General features: G+C 26.0%; 1 protein-coding gene across 1 annotated transcript in view; it reads left to right on the top strand.

Moving 5' to 3' along the window:
* Positions 1-701: 701 nt before the first annotated feature.
* LOC122250451 (uncharacterized) overlaps positions 702-8,969 on the top strand; it is a 14,694-nt gene continuing 6,426 nt past the window's right edge. Inside the window, exon 1 of the mRNA XM_086533181.1 lies at positions 702-835. The gene's annotated coding sequence lies outside the window, so the exon portion shown is untranslated. The remainder of the gene's footprint in view (positions 836-8,969) is intronic.

The raw sequence follows: 8,969 nt of genomic DNA, 5'->3' as shown, positions 1-8,969 counted from the left end.
TATATATATATATATATATATGTGTGTGCCGTATGTGTTGTGTGTGTGTGTGTGTGTGTGTGTGTGTGTGTGTGTAAGATATATATATATTATATATATATAATTTTAATAATATAATATTAATATATATATATACGGCATATATATGCATAATATATGATATATATTGCATATATATATATATATCTATATATATATATATTTATACTATAATATATTAAATAGGCATTATATGCATATATATGCATATATTATATGGCATATTTATAATATATATATATAATTATATATGATATATATATATATATATATATGATTATATATATATGGCATATATATGCATATATTAAGCTATATATATATATATAACATAATATATATTATTATATATATATATATATATATATATATATATATGTATGTATTATTATACGTATAGAGAAATGATTGAGGGGTAAAGGTTGAGGAAGACGAAAATATGAAATTAAATTTAGTAAAAATAACGAAGTGACACCAGACATTTCATACAGATTGAAATTCACTTGGAAGAATAATAAATAGATAGAATTTAAAAAATATAATGACTCGAATAAACGTTTAAAAGAAATCTACGTGAAACAACGAAATCAGAAGAAAATAACTAAAACAATTCCTCGAATCCAGATAAAGTCGAAAGAACGCGGATTCACGGATTCACTTACACGAACGTAAACAAAGGGACAGCAAAACATAGAGACGAATATTTTTCCTCTTTGAAAAATGTCTAACTTGTTATAATTTTCAGATGAATGGTGCTATTAATATAATCCAAGAGGATTGTCAACCGCCGAAAAGGGTAAATAGAGCAATAGAATAGGGAATCAACTGGGAAATGAGGAAAACAAGACATTTTTCGAGACAAAGATAGTGAGAGAGTGAATGTCGAAGTAAAGGAAGAGAAAGAAAGAACGATAAAATGAAGAGAAAGAGAGAGAACGATAAAAGGAAGAGAAAGAGAGAGAACGATAAAAGGAAGAGAAAGAGAGAGAACGATAAAAGGAACAGAAAGAGAGAGAACGATAAAAGGAAGAGAATATGGGTGAAAGTAAAAGGCAAGAATGAGAGAGAGAGAGAAGGAGGAGGAGGAGGAAGAAAGGTCATGAATGAAAGAAATGGAGAGAAAGACTAAAGAAAGAAGGCATAAGATAGAACGAGAAAGAATGAAGGAAAAGGAGAGACCAAGAGAACCAATAGCATAGCTTACAACATAGATAATTATTGTAATATATGATAGAACAAAATTATCATAATATGTACTTGTAGTATGATTTATAGCAATAATAGTTTGTGATATGCATAACACGACTTATAGTTATTAGTAGTAGCAGTAAACAATTAGTATTATTACTCATATTAATATTTTTCTTGAAATTCATCCTACCTTTCTTAATTATTATTACTATTATTGATATTGTTATTATCATTTTGTTGTTTGTTATTGATATTTCTGTTGTTATTGTTTTCATTATTATTGTTCTTATTATTGTTATTATTGATAATGTATTATTATCATTACTAATATTATCATTATTTCATTGTTTTGATATCAAACTATATACTTTTACAAAATTGGTAATATATTATTCAATATGTGGTATATAATTGATAAAATTCATTTTATGCATTGTAATCATGATATATATATTATATTATTATAATATGTATATTTATATAGTATATATATATATGTGTATATTATATATATATATCATTATATATATATAACTATAATATATATATATATATATATATATATATAATATATATATAAATTTTTATATATATATATATTATTTATATATTTATATATATATATATATTAGAACATATTACACGACACTCATACATGACCTACACAGTCACGCACATAGTTTTGTATATGATTGATAATATATTATATTATATACTATATATGTTAATTTACGATAGTATTATATATATATATATATATATATATATATGTGTGTGGTTGTGTTGTGTGTAATCATGATATATAGTGCGTATAAATATATTAATTATTCATATTTATGTAGTGTATATATTATATATATATATTATATATATATATCGTATATATATATATTATATATGTGTGTGTGTGTGTGTGTGTGTGTGTGGATGTGGTAGTTGTGTGTGTGTGCGTTGCGGGTGTGTGTTTGCCGTGTTTGCATGTGTTGGAATATTGTTATCATCATTATTCTCGCGCACTATTATTGTACTTCATTAGATATTTGTGATGATTTATTATTGCTCTCAGTTATTATGTATTCGGCGCTGATTCTATCATCATTCATCATATAAACATGTTTTTATTATTGAGTATATCTGTAATTTATTACTATGATTATTATCGCTTTATTATTATTTTATTGATTTATTGTTAGGATCGCGCATTAATGATAAGATTACTTGATCATTATTGTTACTATTGTTTGTTTGTGATTGTACTATCATTAGATTTTTGTTTTCGCATTATTATTTGTTATTGTTAGAGATGTATTGGTACTATTATCATGCTTATTAGATGACTTAATTGACTCTTATTGTATGGATCTAGTTATTATTGTAATTATATTAATTACTATTTTGTTAATTATTATTTCCATAGTGAGTGAATGGTAATGCTTGTATACTCAGAAAATAGATTCAGTTCCTTACGTTTACTTAAGTAAGATTTGATTGCATGATTATGTTATAACAGTGATTAATGTTAGTTTACAATATTTACCACGTATATATAAGTAATATTTTATTACATAAACGTGCTTAGTAATACAGATTATTAACGCATAATGGATAATTCTTTACTTACTTGCACCAATAATACTTTCTTTTTGCTCTACTAATACTTATGATATATACACTAATACTTATATATGATACTCATATTAATTCTGTACTTATGATACAAATAATACTTACACTAATACTTATGATACTGGGGCTAATACTTACAGATTTGTAATATTTTTACATAATGTGTCTGCTAATATTATAACACTATAAAGATAATACTGATACGGTATCTATAAATAGGCCCCAGTAGTATAGATCTATCTGAAAATAATAGGAAAATCGCTAGTTGTGAAGATATTTTAGGAATGATAAGACGACGATATTATTGATAATGATGATAAGGGAATATTGATGAAAAATATATGTGACAATATATATTCATTATTGATAAATGAGTAGAATGATATATAATAAAAGTCAAATATTTGAACCCAGGTGTATGGTGTGTGTAGCATCGTGCTCTTGTGTCAATGGCAAAGTTAGGACTGGATTTTGGAATAGTGTACTCCATGTTTACAGACAGAATAGAAACTGCCATGATGTTCATTGCACTCTATACCCATGGAGGTTTATGGCTCAGATGGCATGAGTTTTCAAAAGATGTATATATATATATATATAAATAAAGGACAACGAAGTGATAGCGACACGCGGTGAATTGTCGTTATGCTCTGAGAAATGTTCTGGAGTTAAGAAATTTTTTGTGACATGATTTGATGAATTCTAGCCTTGAGTCTCATGGTTGTTGAGTAACTTGGTACTCACATTGGTACGTAGAGGAAGCAGTGTCATTATTTTTGCTTTGAATCTAGATCTAGAGACTTCCACGTAGAATGTTAGCACCATTAAAGGATCCAAACAGTGCTGTTTCACTACGTACCAGTGAGCCTTCGATGGCAATAAATTCTAGAAGAGTAAAGTCTCGACCAATTGTGTTTTTTTTGTTTTTTGTACGTGACTTTGAGAAAAAATTATCGCATTAACATACCCACTCAGAATTGTCAGCGATCACATAGGGCAGGGGAGGGTGAAAAGCATCATCTTTGTGTTTCTTATCTTCTCCTAATGTTAATCCTACTTAATGTTACTTGTTATATAACCTGAACCCAATTGGTCGCTCTCAGGTTTTTTTTAATAAAGGATGTGAGCACCAGCGTCGGATGGCGGAGTTTCCAGTCATTCTCCGAGGAGCACTGGTTGACGTGACTTGCCATCTGCGTCTATGACTGACTCTGCCTTTCCAGCAAATCATGCCATCCGCTGTCAAAGGGTTAATGTTAATCCTACTGCAATGGTTAGTGCACTTCAGTTAATTCCTGGCACCAATGGGTCAATAAAGAGGATCAAATAGTTATTTGATATCAAGAAAATATTTCATGATAGAATAGTCATAAAATATTTGATAATAATAAACTCTTTAATAAAATGATTTAATGATATACTTAATAACGATAAACACCTAAATGGAAATGTTTAATGAAATATTCAGTATCCAGGGAAATAAAGAAAAAAATACAGTATATTAAAGTAATTAAATATGTAATATGAATAAAATATTTAGAAATATAATAGAATAACAGAATATGAAATATATAAAGAAAAAAAAGTTTAAGTAGAAGTTCTAATGAGAATTATTAGGCAGGTATTTACCCTTCATTAATTTCCATTTATGTATGCATTTTCTATCACATTATATATATATAAATAAATATATAGATAGATAGATAGATAGATAGATAGATAGATAGATAGATAGATAGATAGATTTATATATATATATATATATATTTCTTATAATATTGTCATTTTACTGATATGTTTATTTGTATTTTGTGTTTATATTTATTTTGTATTCTTAGTGTCTGATTTACGTTTGTAGTTTTATTGATTTCTTTATTTGTCAATTTATTTTTTCTTCATTCATTTGTTCTTCTATTTTGTTTGTTTATTTGTTCTTTGTTTATTTATTTGTTCATTTGTTTATATTATGTATATATACTATATATATGTATATATATATCTATATATATATATATATATATATATATATATATATATATTATAAGTAAATTTATATATATTTTAAATGTATATATATGTATATATATAGACATATATATATATATTATAATATATATATTATATATATATTTATTTTTTATATATATGTATATATATATAGACACACATATTTATATATTTTTATTTTTTTATATATATATTATATATATATAATATTATATTATATATATATTTATATATATATGTATATATGTATATTTGTATATTTTTTTATATATTATATATAAAGATGATATATATATTATATATATCTATTTTATATATATAATATAATATATATATAATATTTATATATACATATGACCTACAACATACACAATTCTTAACATACATACATAAGGCACATGCCATACATACATATTATATGTAGGTACATATGTTTGTATATATATGTGTGTATATATATATATATTTATATATATATATATATATATATTTATATATATTATTATAAATATGTATATTTATAATATATGTATATACATATACACGTTATATTTATATATATATATTATTTATTATATATATATTTATGTTGTATAATATATATATATATAATGTAAATGTATTTGAATATTTATATCATATATAGATAGTCTATTATATAAACATATATATATATATATTATATATAATACCCTATATATATACTATCACCCATACATATATTACCACATACATGACACAATACTACGGACATACGTACATACGACATACGTTACATAGTTACATACGTACATACATACATTCTATCATACAGACGATATCATACATAACATACATAACAACATATATACAATACATAAATACATATTTCATCATTTTATTATCATTATATTATATATATATATTTTGATATACATATTACATACTTATATTACATGTATATAAAATATATATATATATATATATATATATCTATTATATATATATATTTATATATATATATATATATATATATAATATTTGTATGTATTATATATATTATAACATATATATATATATTATATATATATATATATATATATATATTATTTTCTATATATTTATTTATATATAATATATATATATATATATATATATATATATATATATATATACTTGTGTGTGTGTGTGTGTGTTGTGTGTGTGTGGTGTGTGTGTGTGTGTGTGTATTTATTTGTTATATATATATTATAATATATATATTATATATATATATATTTATATATATATATATATATATTTATATTATATAATATGATATGATAATATATAATATAAAATAATTTATTATCTTATATCTATTTTTCACCTTTTTTTATCTTTTCTTTTTTTTTTATTTTTTTTTCTTTTTTTTTTTTTTATTATATTATATATATATTTTAAAATTTGTTTAATTTGGGTGGGGTGTTGTTTGTTTTGTTATGTTGTTGTTGTATGTTGTTGAAATGTGTGTGGTAGTTGTATTTGTATGTATTGGATTGTATTTGTTTTGTATATGTATGTATATATTTATATATATTTATAAAAAATTATATATTATATATATTTATATTAAATATTATATTTATATATATATATTTATATATTAAAAAAAACATATAAAATATTATATTTATATTATATATTTTTTAAATTATTATATATTTTTATGTATATTATATTTTTATAGATATATATATTTTTTTATAATTATATATATATATTATGTATATTATATTATATATAAATATATAATATAATTGATATATATTATAATTATATATGTATTTCTATTTATATATTTATATATTTGTTATAATATGTATTTTGTATTTTTATTGATTTTGTTATTGTTATTGTTTAGTATCTTAATTGTATTTAATTTTTTATATATTTTTTATTATCATTATTATTAGTATTATTTTTAATTGCTATTATTATTATTATTATATGATAATAATAATGATAGCAATAACAATTGATAATTATATTGTTATCATTATTATTTTATTTTTATATTATTATAGTATTATTATTCTCATCATTATTATGGATAATGATAATGATAGCAACAAGTAGAATTATATTGAAATACAGTTATGCAAATAATATTTATTACTGTGAAAAATAATGATAGTTAATAAATACAATATTTACTATAAATAGCCAAATAAACATGGGAGGGGAAAAATCATGAGTTTTCTGATGCACATGATCAGATTTATCTATTCTGTCCATCCAAAATCATTACCATTCTATCTGCCTAATATCATCACCTGTTGTCTCTATGCACTTATTTTTTTTTTCTGATTGCATTGATGATCTCTTCTATCTGGTCCACCGTTTTTTTATCCTTACCAGTTGTCTTATCCTATATTTCAATGGAACTGATCAGATTTAATCTATTGTATCAATCTTTATTATCTTTCTGTATGTCTAGCCATTGTTTCTTTGATCAAATGATTGTCTCCTGTGTCTCTTTGCTGTTGTCATATCTATAACTTTTTTTAATATGTATGTATCGTTATTCCATATATATCTATATATCTATATATTATATTTTTATATATATATATAATGTTTATTTTCTTTCTTTCTTTTCTTTTTTTTCTTTCTTCTTTCTTTCTTTCTTTTTTCTTCTTTTTTTTTTGAGAGAGGGGAGGGAGGAGTGAATGAGGGAGGAGGGAGAGAGTGGGTGAGAAGAGAGAGAGAGGGGGAGAGAGAGGAGGGAGAGGGGGAGCGAGAGAGAAAGGGAGAGGGGGAGGGAGAGGGAGAGGAAGAGGGAGAAGGAGAGGGAAAGGGAAAGGGAAGGGTAAGGATCGGGTAGAGAGGAACAAGAGAGAGAGAAGAGAGAGTGAGAGAGGAGCAAAGTGGAGAGAGTAGAGAGAGAGAGGAGAGTAGATGAGAGTAGACGGAGAGAGAGATGGAGACGAGAGAGAGGAGACGAGAGAGAGGAGAGAGTGAGAGTGATTTACATGACAGTTGCCCTCGGTATTTTCTATATTTGATTATTGTTGTAAAAAACTGCCACAGCCATCCCGTTGCATAATTTCTTTGACCTGGGGAGTATCGATATTCATTGCAGACCAAAACCAAAGGAGGAACAATAGGGGGATCTAGGCAAGAAGGATGAATGACTCAATCGCATTAGTTACCCAAATATCAAGAGGCATTTTGTGGCTGAGCAGAAATAGAGGTATCGTGCAGCGGGGTTTTTATGAAGAGTATTAGCTCGTCTCTGGTTGTTGTGCTGTCTTTGCTTTTTTTTCCTCTCTTTTCACATTTTGTTATTGCTTTTTAATAGTCTTTTTCACATTTCATTTTCAGTTTTCGCTCCTATTAATAAAGATATATATTGTATCAGTTTCAATTTTTATGTCATTTTTTCATGATCAGTTTTATTTCCTTTTTAAAATATATGATTGAATGAAGTAAAAAAATTCAACAATGTTTTTTTTTTTTCGTTTATCCTTTTTCCGCCTTCCTTGTTTCCACACTGTTCTCCATTATCTACTTTCCGCCCATCTCAGCCATTGATGATTGGGAGCAAAAGTCCACCGACATAATGGAGGACCACAGTTCGGACCACGGAAGACCACGACCAACGCGATCGAATTCATCGATGTCAAGGAAGAGAAATGTAGAGGACGTCGCGGGGTGGGACTTCCAGGGAATAAGAGAACTGAATGACACGGAGAGAGAATGCCGCAGACCGAAAATCGAGTAAACATTCACAATGCGGTTCGTACGATGAAGTCCACAGGAAGCCACCGCAAGTCCGCCGGTCGTGTCTGAAGAAGGTCAGACGTCTCGGAGGAAGGGGACGAGGGAGCAGGTATAACGGCGGCCGCGGGGGGGAAACTTCGGACGATACGAGGGAAATACCGACACATCTTTTATGTTTTTTTTTTAAGACCGAGGACGAGGTGATGTGAGGCACGAGAGCCGGTCTCTGGAGGTGTCGGAAATCTCGACTGGAGGAATCGAAAAGGACTCGGAGATTTTGGTTTTGTGCAGAGGAAGATCCTTTGTTATCAGTGCTGAGGGATCGTGTTAGCGAACACGGGTCGCAGAGGGGGCCCGCTGGT

The sequence above is a fragment of the Penaeus japonicus genome, unplaced genomic scaffold, assembly GCF_977035675.1.
Source record: "Penaeus japonicus unplaced genomic scaffold, GWHDUDI00000001_assembly GWHDUDI00000038, whole genome shotgun sequence".
Lineage (NCBI taxonomy): Eukaryota > Metazoa > Arthropoda > Malacostraca > Decapoda > Penaeidae > Penaeus > Penaeus japonicus.
The sequence above is the reverse complement of the archived record's forward strand: the minus strand, read 5'-3'. Positions and strand labels throughout refer to the sequence as shown.